Raw genomic sequence first — 15965 nt, forward strand, 5'->3', positions numbered from 1 at the left:
ATCCTCAGTATGGGGCAGATAGGCTGGAGGAGGAAAGATGAGGCTGGGGAAGTGGTGAAACTGGTCAAGGTGTGCAGACACAAGCTTCCCCAAGTGCTGTCTTTGGAGGAGAGGGGGGCATCACTGGCAGGCAGAGGGTATCATCAATAGGATAAATGTTTAGTTGCAGGGGGAACAGGAACTTGGAAGTGAAATATTCATAGGCAGCAATTGCTTATATAGTTTTGTTCATTTTACATCTATATATATCCAGAGTGCCATTTGAAGTTGTTCACTGGGAACTGGAAACATAATGTTCTGTAGAAATGAGGTATTAGCTTCCCAGTATAATGTAGCTAAATTGTAGTTCTGGTGCTGATACTGTGGACTGACTGGGAAGCCAAACTCCATTATAATGGGTTTGTGAGAGGAAAATATATACTAAAATAGAGAAAATAGATGTTCAAGAACATCTTGTTCCTCTTCCTTCTTTCTTCACAAGGCACCCTTAGTAGGAAGGGAATGGTGTAGCACTATAAAGATTTCTTACTTTCTCCTCTCCCTCGCCCATCCAGAGCTGCAGCAACCCTGGTAGCTTGCTGTAGGATAAGAAGGGAACTTTGAAGGCGTGCTTTTAATTCTCATGGTCTTATCCTATCCCTAAGATGTAAAAGTTATTGTTCTTATAAACCCTTTATAAGTTCATGTTTATAAGTTGGTTATAGTTCTGAGAATACTTCTATACATTATGAGCTTCCTTTTTTGCCCGTCTTCTCTAAAATTTGGGCATTTCTCTGTGCCTAGACTCTTTTCTTGCATTATGTCTGTCAGATTGTCATTGCCTTTGCTATCGTTCAGAAAGCCTTCTGATTTTAGTTGAAGTTTAGAAATTCAAACCTAAGGTTTTGATAAAAGGAGTCTCTGTAAATCTAGAGTGGTTCCTAAACCTTTTTTGAATTAGAGATCTTTTGAGAATGATAAAATTTTGGACTTCAGATAAAAGTGCTGTACACCTATTTCGGTCTCAGAAATTCTTTGCAGGTCATGTACAGGAAATTTTATGATTATTCTGTTCAAAGTGCACAAGTCAGTTTCTTTGGTATCCTTACAGTGGAATGTTCCTGCTCATTCATACCATTTTTGCTGCAGAATTATATCACATCAGTGAAAAGGACTTATCCAAGCTCAGACTTATTATATCATTTCTCCTGGCATTAAGTTTTAAAGGTGATCTCTTTATGGGGGAGTATGTGGTTAATTTTTAGGTACTATTAAAATTCTTTGTTTTAAATATTTTATACCAGATAGTGCTTTTTAAGATTGTGGCTTATTTGAAGAGGAAACCCAGAATGAGGTCATGATAAAATATGATGGTTGCTATTTTCCAAATAGGTGCTTGGTGGGTAAGGGAACCAGAAGCAAGATTACAAACTGAATGAGAACTGCAGGGAAGGACTGAGTTGCTAAAACATCCTAACCTTGATTTAAGAAAAAAAACTTTTTAGTGTGGAACTTTTAGACACACAAAAATAGAATGTTAAAAAGAACGTCATGTGCCTGTTTTCTAGCTTCAACAGTTGTCAGTATATGGCAAATCTTGTTCCATCTATCGTACGCACTACTCTCTGCCTCCTGGATTTTATTTTATTTTTTAAATTTATTTATTTTATTTATTTATTTTTGGCTACGTTGGGTCTTTGTTGCTGAGCACAGGCTTTCTCTGGTTGGGTGAGCGGGGGCTACTCTTCATTGCGGTGCGCGGGCTTCTCATTGCGGTGGCTTCTGTTGTTGTGGAGCACGGGCTCTAGGTGTGCGGGCTCAGTAGTTGTGGCGCACGGGCTTATTTGCTCCGCGGCATGTGGGATCTTCCCAGACAAGGGCTCGAACTTGTGTACCCTGCATTGGCAGGAGGATTCTTAGCCACTGTGCCACTAGGGAATTCCCTCTCTTGGATTATTTTAAAGCAGCTTCAGGATTTGTTATTTTATCTGTAGATACTTGAGTTGCAGTTATCATCAAAGCCAGTGAATCCTCAAACAAGTGTGACACTTAAAAATGACTTTTAGCAGGACCTAAAACTTTGACCTTTTGAGAGATCTTGGAGTATTCTTATAAAGTTTGGAATCCAGGGCTATGTGCATTAGGGGTAAAAGAAAGCTTCTCTTGCCTTTTATATGCAGCTACGTCTATTTTCCATCTTTGTGCTTTCTGCTGCAGGTTTTTAATCTGGGCTCCAGAATAAAGTGTGTAAAGACTTGTATTTCTACTTGGCACACTTTCCTTGCTAGCCAGCTGGGATTCAGTCTACATATCCTGCCAAATATTGAGATAACTATGGCATAGGCTCTTAATTTGCATGACTGTCTTTGTAGCCAATAAAATTTTTTCCATTTGCTTAAAGCTGTACTGAGTATATGTATAAGTTAAAGGGCCGTTATTGTCAGGAAATTAGCAACTTTGATTTAGAACTGAAGATGGTTTTTAGAAAGGGAAATGAATTGTTCTAGTCCTGAAAGCTTAAAGTAGGCCAGGAACTTGTGACCTGAGAGATTGTCATCTACTCATTGGATAAAGTACAGGTGATTAATAAGGATTACTGAAGAATTCTGCAAGTATAGCATCAGCAAGAGTTACCTGCCTTCATTTAGATATTGAATGTATTTGTCATATAGAATATACTTGTCATACCTGAAATCAGCTTCTTTTAAGAGAAGAGGATAAGGGACTTCCCTGGTGGTCCAGTGGTTAAGACTCTGCGCTTCCACTGCAGGGGGCACGGGTTCAATCCCTGGTCGGGGAACTAAGCTCCTGCAAGCTGCAAAGCTGGCCAAAAAAGAAAAAAAAAAAAAGAGAAGAGGAGAAGATGCCTGTTGTTACTTTGTGCTAAGCCCTTTATATATCAGTTGCTCTTTAATCACAACTATTTAAGGCAGGCTTTATTCCCATTTTAGAGGGGGTAAAGCATAGTTCAGAGAAGTTGAATAACTTGAACTATTAAGTGGAAGATCTGAGAAACATCCAAAGTGTTCTTTTCGTACAGTGCTGCTGTATTCTGATGTGAGTGAACTTAATTTTATCATATTTAAAGCTTTATATTTAAAATAATAGACTGTCACTATACAGTGAGTTTTCTCTTGATGTTGGAAATAACTTTGACAACAAATTATGGATTATCTCTTGCCTCTGTTTAAGTAATTTGCTTTTTAATAAGAATAGAGGCCAAACTACCTATAGTACTTACTGAAGAAAGCTGACCTTATTTTTATAGTTAATAGGTATCTTCTATTTGTTAATTTTTTGTTCTGTATGGAAATTTAACAATATGCAAATTCTGAGAGACACTGTAATTTCAAGTAAATACATTTTGTTTTAAAGTAGAGCTTTAGTTTCTTGTAAAGGAGTTTCTTTGTGAAAGGAGGTTCATTCTCAGGGTTTGAGCAGTAACACAAGTGCAGGTAATCACTAATAAGTTTCTTCTCAGATCCAGGTTGAATACCGGCCGTGAGCTGGTACAAGGAAACCGTGAGCATAGTCTCTGCCCTCTAGGGATGGAACTGTTGACTTCTGCTGGTTATGATAAATAACTATTTCTAAAACAATGGCAACACATTTTTGTAATGCTTGTTGTTTTTCAGAGCATTTTCAACATGTATTCCATATTCTTAGAATTTAGAACAAGATGATGCACCGTATATTTTTATGGTTCAGCCCCTGACTCTTTAGGAAATAGTCCTCAACTTTTCCAGACCTCTGGTGGTAGAGGAGGATGAATATTTCATAAGTAGTTGTGGGGATGCCTTCCTTCCAACCATCCAGCTATAATTTCAGTGTCTTCTGTATGCCGGGTGTTGGGTGTATGTCCATGAACAAGATCTTCCTTTTTCACATTCTAGTGGGCAAGATGGATTGAATAAAGAATAAGACAGATTGAATAAAGACAAACATTTTCTGCAGAAAATGACAGAAAAATATAGGATGCTGTGAAATATATCATAGGCTAATTTACCTAGTCTGAGTGAGGCCTGGGGGCAAGACTGACATTTGACTTGAGACCTGCTGGTGCACTGGGAAAGGATAAAAGTGAACCTGCTTGGTGATGTGGGCTTTAAGGAAGGAGACATCAAGAATGAATCCCAGGTATCTAATGTGAGCAACTGAGTAGGTTGTAGTATCATTCATTGAGATAAGGGGACATTTATGAGGGGAAGTTCGTGAGTTCAGTTTTGGATACATTGAGTTTAAGATATTTGTGAGATATGTTCAAGAGGCAGCAGGATCTGCTGGTATGGAACTTAGATAAGAAGTCTTGGTTAGAGATGATAAATTTGCGACTCAGCATATAAATGTTATTTGAACGTACAGGATTAGAAGTCATTACAGAGAATGTAAGGAAAAGTACTGAACTGTGAAGAACTTGCAATACTTAATGGATGGAGAGAAGAGGAAGAAAAACTAGATAAGGAAATTGAGTAGGAGAAGCTAGAGTACCTGAAAGAAAATCATGTGAGTGATATTTTATAAAATCCAACAGAAAAGTGTTTCATGAAGGATCTACTGAATTGGAATTCCTGCTGTAAAATCAATGAAAATGAGGACTGCAAAGCAGGCATTGGACTTTACAGCTTGGATAGAAGTGGTCTGAGCAGTGAGTACACAGCGAGGAAATGGGGTTGGCAAGTATACACAACTTGTTAAAGATGTTAGAAGGAGAGAAGAAAAGGGGCAGCCAGAGATAAATGAGGGGTTCTGGAAGGTTTGATTACACAAGGGAACCTTGAAGCGTAGGATCCAAAACCCAGGGGAAGAGTACTCTTAGGAGAAGGGATGCTGCATTTCTTGGCTAGGAGGAAAGGTGGGTGAAAATGTGAGTTTAATGGGAAGATGGAAGATAAGGTGGTTTATGAACAAAAGCTTCTTTTTTTTCTTTCCTTCCGTAAAGTGGCGAAAGAAGTCATCTCTGAAAAGGAGAAAGAAAAAAGAAGGGGTATGTGGTGGCTGGAGGGGAGGAGCAAAGGGTTCAAATAGATGTTGCAGAAAGTGGAAAAGGAGGGAGCTGTCTAGGGAGAAAGTAGAATTTCTGGACATTATTGATGCCTTAGTTGAAGTTTGTATCACTGAAAACTCATGGTTGCTGATCTCCCCATTGAGTATGTGTGTTTCCCCCTCTTCTTTAGTAGGTCCTATTAGCCAGAACCTGCACAAAATACAGACTATTGGATAGAATAATGAGAATTACCCTGGACTGGCATTTTGTCTGAGTAGATATGGAATGAACAGATAGAGAAGAAAGAATTTAGGTTATCAACCAGAGAGTGACTGAAATGATGGACTGTGCAGTTTAAAGTTTACTAACTGGACAGGGTGGGTGGGTAGGAGAAAGGAGAGAAGAGAGGTCAGTATACTGAGAGTCTTATTAAATAAAAGTCAAGAATAGGATTACTGGAACAAGCAAGTTGGATAGTTGGTAGTGATTAAAATATGGGTTATCTGATTTTAATATTTGAAAGTTGAAGCATTTTAGGACATGACAAGTTCCTGGATGAAACTGTGAACTGGTGGTTCAGATGGAATGTAGAAGACTGTTGATGGGAGAAGATTAAGGAACTGGGAGGTCAGGGGGTTGGAATTTGGTGGAATTCAGGATGATAGCGAAAGTGGCATGGAGGGGTAGATTGTAAATCTTCGTGTAAAATCCTTAAATGAAGAATAAGAGGTTGTTAGATGACAGATATGAGGAATATTAGAGGGTAACTAGCCAGGTGGCACAAGCCTCAAAGGAATGGGCTTTTATAAGAGTGGGGAGTAGTAATAGTTGTATAAAGGGCAAGCCATCCTTCTCTGAGATACTAGAGGGCACTGCAGGAGAAGTAGCGTCCTTAGTCAGGTTTCAGTTAGGGCAAGGAGGTGATAGAGGGCATGACCCCCAGGTGGGTGTGAGTTTGCTGGTCACTGAGGCCTGAATACTCTGGACTTAAAAGGTATGGGGAGGTGGGGGCAGTGGGTTGTTGGATTAGGAGATGGGAAAGAAGTACAGGTACATTTTGAGTGTTAGAGTACAGGAGGAGGTAGATGACAAGATGTGTTTGCCCTCTCATACATATATTTTTAAAGTTTTCATCTTGATTTATCAGTCAAGGTCACACTTGGAAACATGGCGGGCCCCAGTTAGGCTCAAACCTGGAGGGTTTTAGGCTATTTACAAAGGTGTGGGAGGAATGTTAGGGAAAGCCTAGCCTGGGTTAGCTGCAGTGAAGCTATTATCACCCAGTTTCACAGGGGCAAGGGATTAATTTAGCCGCTTAGAGCCCACCTTAAGAAGAGCAGTATCCTTCTGTTGAAGGGACCTCATAAGGAGGGTGCTTGAGGATAAAGTATTTGAACCTAACTCTGCTCCTTCCCTCCTCTGTCCTGAGGCTCCTCATAGATGGAACCCAATGGAAGCTTGAGGGTAAGGAAACTTTGTTGCAGGTCAGCCTCCCGGGGCTGAGATCAGGGTGGAGAGTAGATCTGGAAGGGCAAGTAGAAGATAACTGGTGCAATATCTTAAAAAAAAAACAAAAAAAAACTGTGGAAATGTACACAATTAGGTAATCATTATCAAGATAGAGACTATTTCCCTCGTGTCAAAAGTTCTTTCATGCTCCTTTGTGGTGGGTCCCTTCTCCCACCACCAACCCTGGCATCTACTGATCTGTTTTCTGTCCCTGCAGCCTTGTTTTTTCCAAAATTTCATATACCTGAGGTCATACAGTATGTAGCAGTTTCAGTCTGGCTTTGTTCATTTAGCATAATGCTTTTGAGAGTATTCCACATTGTTGCATGTATCAGTTTTTTTTTTTTAACATCTTTATTGGAGTATAATTGCTTTACAATGGTGTGTTAGTTTCTGCTTTATAACAAAGTGAATCAGTTATGCATATACATATGTGCCCAGATCTCTTCCCTGTTGCATCTCCCTCCCCCCCACCCTCCCTATCCCACCCCTCTAGGTGGTCACAAAGCACGGAGCTGATCTCCCTGTGCTATGCGGCTGCTTCCCACTAGCTATCTATCTTACGTTTGGTAGTGTATCTATGTCCATGCCAAAAATATGGAACGCTTCACAAATTTGCGTGTCATCCTTGTGCAGGGGCCATGCTAGTCTTCTCTTTATCGTTCCAATTTTAGTATCTGTGCTGCCGAAGCGAGCACTGTATCAGTATTTTTATTGTTGACTAGTATTCCATTGTACGTACCACAATCCATTCACTAGTTGAAGGACATTTGGGTTTTCAGTTTTTGGCAATTATGAATGAAGTTGCTTACAATTCCATTTAGGTTTTTGTGTAGAGATATGTCTACATTCCTCTTGGGGTAAGTACCTAGGTGTGGATTGCTGGTCACGAAAATATTGAAATGCTTGCAAAGGATATACATTTTCTGTAAAATAATAAATAATATAATTTCCTGTAAATATTGACATTTTAAAATAAAACTGACATGCAGTAGGTATCATAGTGATTTCTTTAACTTTTTATTGTAAAATAAAACACAGATACAGAAAATCACACAATATAATAAAATATCTAGAAATACAAGTTTTGCTTAGTGAATTATTATAGGAGCAACACTGTTGTAACCACCACCCACATCAAGGAACAGAATAGTGCCAGCCACTCCAGAAGCTCTTCCTTGTGTCCCCTCCTTCACCTCAAAGTAATTGCTATCCTGTCTTTTATTGTCATCACCTTCTTGCTTACAAATACATAAGTATTTGCTGTTCACTTTCATACATTAAAAAAAATAAAAGAACAAGTTTTTCTTTAACAGCCAGAAGATTTACAGCACCCTTTATTATCCTTTTTGAAATTGTATTTCTATCCCACTTCCCCTTTAGAATTTGATCCTAATGAATATGTCTTTTTTTTTTTTTTTTTTTGACTGCTTTGGGTCTTTGTTGCTGCACGCAGGCTTTCTCTAGTTGCAGCGAGCGGGGGCTACTCTTCGTTGCGGTGCACAGGCTTCTCATTGCGGTGGCTTCTCTTGTTGTGACACGCGGGCCCTAGGGTGCACGGGCTTCAGTAGTTGTGGCGTGTGGGCTCAGTAGTTGTGGCTCGTGGGCTCTAGAGTGCAGGCTCAGTAGTTGTTGGCGCACGGGCTTAGTTGCTCTACGGCATGTGGGATCTTCCCAGACCAGGGATTGAAACTGTGTCCCCTGCATTGGCAGGCGGATTCTTAACCACTGCGCCACCAGGGAAGTCCCTGAATATGTTTTTTAATGGTCATCTTTTCATAATTCTTTGTACAAAAATATGTGTATAAATTTAAATGTAAACTTTTAAGAATTTTCTGTGATTCTGATGCTTTAAGTATTTAAAAATTCTTCTAGATTAAGTTATGACCACAATTATTAGTGTATAATTGATCAAATGTGATTGCTGTGAGTCTTAAAGGCAAAGTTTATTGGAAATACACCTCTTAATGATATGCATGGCGCCTTTTTTCAATTAGCTCGTGTATATGTGGATGAATATTATTGCTAGAATTACGAAGTCTTTGGCATCAACCTATTCCTTTTTTTTTTTTAAATTAATTTATTTATTTTTATTTTTGGCTGTGTTAGGTCTTCGTTTCTGTGCGAGGGCTTTCTCTAGTTGCGGCAAGTTGGGGCCACTCTTCATCGCGGTGCGCGGGCCTCTCACTATCGCGGCCTCTCTTGTTGCGGAGCACAGGCTCCAGACGCGCAGGCTCAGTAGTTGTGGCTCACGGGCCTAGTTGCTCCGCGGCATGTGGGATCTTCCCAGACCAGGGCTCGAACCCGTGTCCCCTGCATTGACAGGCAGATTCTCAACCACTGCGCCACCCGGGAAGTCCCTATTCCTATTTTTTAATACATGTAAATATTGGGATACCATATTGACAAAAATAAGAATGGAGAGAGTTTTGCTATGGTAGTTTCTATTTGGAAAGCAATAATTGGAACCACCTGACATGCAAAGGATTTGTTACCAAGACATTAGAGTTACTCAGTTATTAAGCACAGAAACTAATAATGTATCACATTATTTCTTTATAGGTCATGCCAGAGTAGGAGCAGTGTATCATAGATTAGGGGTATGTGAGGGATATGCCATTATTTGTAACATGGGAGAAGAATGATTAATCCCAGATGGGTTGGTAGATCAGTTTTTGGACCAGAGTACATGAGGAAGATGGGGATTTAGAAATGAATGTCCTAAAACTTAATTGTGCCTGTATATGTTTTGGAAGGTCTTTGTGTAACTACAGGGGTCTGTGTATCTAGTTTGAAGAGTTAATTGTCAGGGTGGCCTACTGTTTGAGGATTGGGTGTGTTCCCTGTTCGTCTGCAAGGGTGGGCAGAGTTAGGCAGCTTGAGCAGGAGGCCACAGGAGCAGACAAGCTTCTTGGTGTGTGGGTGGGCAATGGCAGTGGGCAGTAAGGCTCTCCATGGGCTGTTGTTAATGAGGACTGAGGGAAAGTTGAGTTGACTTGGACTGCTCTGTGTAGTGGGCCCAGCTGAATGCTGCTTTTGAAGTTTTTTTGGCCATGCTCTGCAGCATGCAGGATGTTAAGTTCCCTGACTAGGGATCGAACCCGTGCCTCCTGCGGTGGAAGCGCAGATTCTTAACCACTGGACCACCAGGGAAGTCCGTGAAGTTGTTTTATATTTACTGTTTTATCTTTAAAATTACATGTTGGCTTTGTGTTTGATAGGTATGCTTTATAAAATATTTTAAATTACCACTTGAAATGCTTAACTTTTTAAGTACTTTTTACCTTCCAGATCTTTGAGTAAAACTGACCCACTGAAGATGATGCGCCATGTTTATCCTGTGACTTTTTAAGTGCCCTTGATAGATAGCCACATACCTTCGTTGACAGTGAAAAATCAGTTCCCTTTCACAGAAGCAAGTGCTGTTAACAATTTCTTATATATACTTTCATAATCTTTAATATGCACAGCATGTAAATCTATGTATCCTTAAAAACAAACACATAAATGGGAGCATGATATATATCTGTGTATACTGTGTGTGTATAGTGTATTGTGCCTTAAAAAACACGGAAAAATCTTTAAGATGTACACATCAGTATTTATAAATCTACCTTGTTCTTTTTTAGCAGCTTCATGGTTTTCCATTATATGGATGTACCGTACTTAAGTCTCTTAGGGGTAGTTTGGCTGTTTCTAGTCATTTGCTATTACAAATAAATGCTACTTGGAACATCATTCTACTTACGTTTTTGAGAGTCATGGTGTCAGTATCGTGGCAGAAGATGTTTGTAGAAGTTGAAACATCTAGAATTGAAAAAGAATATACATTTAAATATTCAATTGATATTGCCAAATTTCCCACTAACAGTGTGGCTTTTTTTTTCTAGCATATCATTCTGTCGAACTTTGGACTTTGTCTAGCTGAAAGTAGAAAAAAAATGTTTATTTTGGGGGTTTAATTTTTTCTGCTTTAGAATATATACATCTTTATGTTTTAAAAAAATCTATCTGCACATGGTACAAAATGATAGTGGTTAGTTAAAAGCTTCCCAGCCCCTTTCTCCAGTTGTCCCAGTTCTTCTTGGAGTGATCGACCATTCATAATTTTGTTACCCTTTCTGACATATGCTGTGCACCTACAAGCAATACAAACAGTTACATATACGTGTGTGTATTTAGATCTGCAAAATGATAACGTGCTGTTTTGTACCTTGCTTTTTCACTTAATATATCTTGGGAATAATTCTATGTCAGTATATGAAAGTTTTCTTTCTGGCCTCCCTCCCTTTTTTATTTAAAAATACTGCTGCATGGTGTGTCAATTTCCCTATGTTTTGTAATTTCTTAACCAGTTCCTTGTAGATGTCAGACCTTTGGGTTGCTTCCAGTGTTTTTGTTTTCTTTAAAAAGTTGCTTTATTTTTCAGACAATAAACACCACTTAACTATGTGGCTGTCAACTGTCTACAAACTGAAATCTACCGTCCCTCATCTGCAGAATGGGATACAGCTTCACGTTTCCTTACCTGAAACCTTTGGGGCCAGATTTATCTTGAAATTGGGATTATTTTGGAATTTAGAAAGTGTATGTATTTTACATTAACACCCGTCAGGGGCTAGGTAGCACTGTAATCAAGACAGTTGTTTCTTCAGAAAAAGAAAATACTATCAGTAGCCTCACTTAGGTGAGGTCAGGTTTTGCTTCAAAATGCATTATGGGAAAACTTTGTTTTCAGAGCTTTTTAGATGTTAGAATTGTGGATAAAAGCTTGTGAACTGGTAATAGTACCTACATCAGATGGTTGCTAAGAGATCAAACAAATTAATAGATGGAAAGTATTTAGGACAGTACTAGGCACATACTGAGGGCTTAGTAAGTATAAATATAGTTCAACTTTGTTTTACTTTCTTCTTCCAGCTTTATTGAGATATAATTATATAATGTGTACTCTGATTTTTAATTGTGAATGAAATTGAGTGTCTTTTCATAAGTTATTAATTCATTCTATTTCTTTTTCTATTGATTGCTTTTATGTGTCTCTACCTGCTTTTTCTGCTGGGACGTTCATTGGACTTATCGCTGTGTAAGAATTCTTAGTATATATATATATTTTTTCATAGAAATCTTTTAAATTAATTAATTAGTTTATTTTTGTCTGCGCTGGGTCATCATTGCTGTGCGCGGGCTTTCTCTAGTTGCGGCGAGAGGGGGCTACTCTTCATTGCGGTATGCAGGCTTCTCATTGCGGTGACTTCTCTTGTTGCGGAGCACAGGCTCTAGGCACGCGGGCTTCAGTAGTTGTGGCACGCAGGCTTCAGTAGTTGTGGCATGCAGGCTCAGTAGTTGTGGCTCGCGGCCTCTAGAGCGCAGGCTCGGTAGTTGTGGTGCACGGGATTAGCTGCCCTGCGGCATGTGGGATCTTCCCGGACCAGGGCTCGAACCCTTGTCCCCTGCACTGGCAGGTGGATTCTTAATCACTGCGCCACCAGGGAAGCCCTGAATTCTTAGTATATTAAGGAAATCAGCCTTTTGCGTTTCCTTCACGACTAATGATCATTTTTCATGTACTTATTTGGTAACAGTATAGTTTCTTTGGTGACGTCTGCTAACATTTTTTTGCTCAGTTTTAATCGGGTTGTTTATTTTCTCACTGAATTTTAAGAGTTCTTTATTCTGGGTACAAGTATTGTATCAGACATATTTATTGCAGACATTTTCTCTGACTCTGGCTTGTCTTTGCATTCTCTTAACAGTGTTTTTTGCAGAGCAGAAGTTACTGGTTTTGATGAAGCCCCATTTTATCAAATACTTCTTTTATGACAAGGGAGTACACTCTCCTCCCTAGGCATCCCCTTCATTGGACGGCTCTAATTGATTTGTTAAAGAAAATATTTATTTATTTATTTATTTATTTAGCTGCGCCAGGTCTTAGTTGTGGCACACAGGATCTACATTACAGCGTGTGGGATCTTTAGTTGCAGCATGCAGGATCTTTTAGTTGCGGCCTGTGGCCTCTTAGTTGAGGCATGTGGGATCTAGTTCCCTGACCAAGGATTGAACCCGGTCCTCCTGCGTTGGGAGCGCAGAGTCTTAACCACTGGACCACCAGGGAAGTCCCTCTAATTGACCTTTAATGCTCATCAGTCCTTTTAGTTTCTGTGAATTTGAATGATTTCTACACATTGAATAAGTTTGTTCTCTCTTTGCATGACAGCCACTCAGATTAGAGGCAGCTTGCCATGTAATGGTGGCACATCCCCCCGCCTCACAAATTAAACTTTTCTCGTTACCTCAACTGTATTTCATGGGTCATGGTCTCCAAAGCCACTTCTCTGTCATCTGTACAGTCTCCTTAGAAGTCAAAGGTTTTTGTTTAAATTTAGTATTTAGCACATCAGGTGATACTCATTGCAATTTGCCCAACACATTAGATTTTAACCTCTTCATCTCATCTAGACCTCTTATATTAATGTGGGTTAAGATGGTTTATCTGTTTTAGTATTTCAATTTTCAGCAGCCACCACTAGAGGTAGTTAATATGTATTAGAATTTGGTATGGTTCTTTTTATGAGATCTCTTGGTCATTGGTTTAATTGGCAGCCTTTGTCGTCATTGGCCTCTCTGGGCTGCCTTTTCTTCATCTCTATAATGATGGGTTTAGTGAAAAGTGAAAGGAAATATCTTCATTTTCTTCTAAGAAGGGTGAAGGTAGTATATAGGCTGTTTGTATATACAGACTAGCATACAGTTATACAGGGGTGTGTGTGTATCCAGCTTCAATAAACATCAATTCATAGTCAGTCTTATTTCATTTTTATTACCACCTACTCCCTTTCAACAGTGGATTATTTTGAAGCAAATTCCAGACACTGTATTTCGTACATAAATATAATTCTTTAACAGCTCAGCACTCCAAAAAAAGATAACTGTAGGATCACTGTTACAGTTTAAGGTACTTAATATGTACCTTTGTTAATTTTTACATTTTTTTTTTTTTGTTAATTTTTACTTTTAAGGCTTTTGAATAGACTATTTATAGACAATATAAAATTCAAGAGGTATGGAAGACTTTCCCTTTATCCTTCTGTCATCCCTTTCCCTAAGGGCAACCATATCTGTAGACCTGCCTCATTCTTTTTAACAGCTATATAGTATTCAGACATGTGGTTGTATGATAATTTAATTAGTTCTTTATTGATAGGTATTTGTATTGTTTATGAAAGCAGAAATCAGGAAACAATGTTGTAGTGAGTTTCCTTGTTACTTATGTTATTCATACTCATGGAGAGTTATTTGTAGAGTAAATAAAACAGCTTGCTTCAGGGTCAGTCTATTTCTTTCATATGTACATTTTTAATTTTAAAAAGTATTACCAAATTGCTCTCTGTAGTGATTGTACTAAGATATACTCCTACAGAAATGTAGTTTTATTTATTTTTATTGCTCTGCAGTATTTCTTTGTATTAATAGACCACTTTTGATTGTACTGTTAATGGATATTTATATTTCTTTGTTTTGGAATGATGTTGTCATAAGTGTACTTCCCTTATGTTGAACTATGTGGAATTGCTAATACTTGATTATTTTAAAAGTGGAAGTTTCGTATGGTTAAGTTTAATAAGTCGTTTAGTGCACGTATGCATACATTTCTTTTAGGTAAGTACTTTGAAGTGGAATTTCTGGGTCATAGGGTAACTGTTATGTTTAGCTTTTGTAGATAATGCCAGAGTGGTTGTTCCCATTTCCATTCTGAACAGTTGAAGTTGCTTTACCTCCTCTGCAATACTTGGCATTGTGAATTATAACTCTTTCGGCGGTTGTTTAGTAGCATCTCATTATGGTTTCAGTTGCGTCTTCCTAATAACCAATGAATGTCAATGCCTTTTAATATATTTATATTTTATATGTTTGTTGAATATCCTTTTTTATCAAGTGACTAGTCAAGTCTCTTGATCATTTTTCTATTTTAAATTTTTATTGGGTGTCTTATTGAGTTGGGCCATTCTTTACATAGTTGTAATCAACCCCCAGCCCTGACCCGGCCACATACACACACACACACACACACACACTCACTCACTCTCTTTCTCTCTCTCTCTGGTATGGTAGTTCTCTTAAATAGCGTTTTTTGGTGTGTGTGTGTGTGTGTTTTAATCTTTTCTTTTTTTCTTTTTTTTTTTTGGCTACGCTGAAGCATGCGGGATCTTAGTTCCCTGACCAGGGATCGAACCTGTGTCCCCTGCAGTGGAAGTGTGGAGTCTTAACCACTGGACTGCCAGGGAATTCCCTAAATAGTGGTTTTTTAATGGACATTTAATTTTGATGAAATTTCTTTTGCTTTATGGTTAAAGATAAAAGATGTTCCAGTACACATTATTGAATAATCCTTCCCATAGAGATTTGAAATTCTGCAATTAACATATACTGATTTCCTGCAGCTATTTTGCTCCTTCTCTTGTCCTTTACCAATTAAAAAATATATTTTGGAGTGTTTGAAAACCTGCTAAAATTATAGATACTCTCCCTGAAAAATGTGTGCACAGGCATTTTTTTTTCACACAGTGTCACAAGATTTGCAGAACCCATGAAATCATTCATAAATCTCTGATCAAACCTCCCTTCCCACTTTTTAAATACTTAAGAGTTCACTTTACGCATGGACGCCTTAAATTATCCCACCTGATTATTTTCCTGTATAAAACCATATATACTCATATTATTGCAAGTACTGATGTGTTTTTATTTTTAAGGGAATCTTCTGTTTCCTTTCAAAATTAAGAATCTTAAGGGAATAATAGGCATTTAATTAATCTTTAATGTGAGGTTGCTTACTGTTTTTTAGATAAGGAGAATGAGGTTTAGAGAGGAAATACGACTTGCCAAATTTTTACACGTCTAGTTATTGTCTTAGCTGTGTGGTTCAATACCATGTTTCTCAAATTCCACGTAGCCTTTATTATGCTAAATTCCCTCCCTTGTGTAATACCGAATATACAAAAGATTGAGTACCTATCCAGTGATACTAAAATCTAGTGATATTAAAAAGCATTTATTAAGTATCTTTGCAGATGGTGCTAGGCTAAGTCTTCTGCTGAAAACTTTCTACATATCCAATCTTCACCCTTTAGACTGAGGAAGAACAGTACGCCTTAGAATGTAGTTTTGGATTCCTTGCTTGAAGCTGATAGACACAGGACCTAAGGGAATATTGATGAACATACAGGTTAAATTCCACTAAGAAATGTCTCACTAAAAGATTATTAAAAATATATTCTATATTGTGGCAGAGTTGTAACAGCTGTGATAATTTGCATTTGTGTGCTGTTCTGTAACCTGCATATATCCTTAGATACATCTTCTTTTATCTTCTTTTATCTGTTCAACTTGCCCTTGAGACAGATTTTATTAGCTCATTTTTTCAGATGAAGAAATTGTCCCAACTTCTTTTTTTTTTTAATGTTTATTTTATTTTATTTTTGGCTGCGTCAGG

General features: G+C 38.3%; 1 protein-coding gene and 1 non-coding gene across 3 annotated transcripts in view; one reads left to right on the plus strand and one right to left on the minus strand.

The window, feature by feature from the left end:
- WAPL (WAPL cohesin release factor) overlaps positions 1 to 15965 on the plus strand; it is a 75279-nt gene that overhangs the window by 5097 nt on the left and 54217 nt on the right. The window lies entirely within an intron of this gene.
- On the minus strand, positions 7064 to 7170 carry LOC133078887 (U6 spliceosomal RNA). The gene has a single exon (XR_009697965.1). It is a non-coding gene; the product is annotated as a U6 spliceosomal RNA (small nuclear RNA).

The sequence above is a fragment of the Eubalaena glacialis genome, chromosome 1, assembly GCF_028564815.1.
Source record: "Eubalaena glacialis isolate mEubGla1 chromosome 1, mEubGla1.1.hap2.+ XY, whole genome shotgun sequence".
NCBI classification, from domain to species: domain Eukaryota; kingdom Metazoa; phylum Chordata; class Mammalia; order Artiodactyla; family Balaenidae; genus Eubalaena; species Eubalaena glacialis.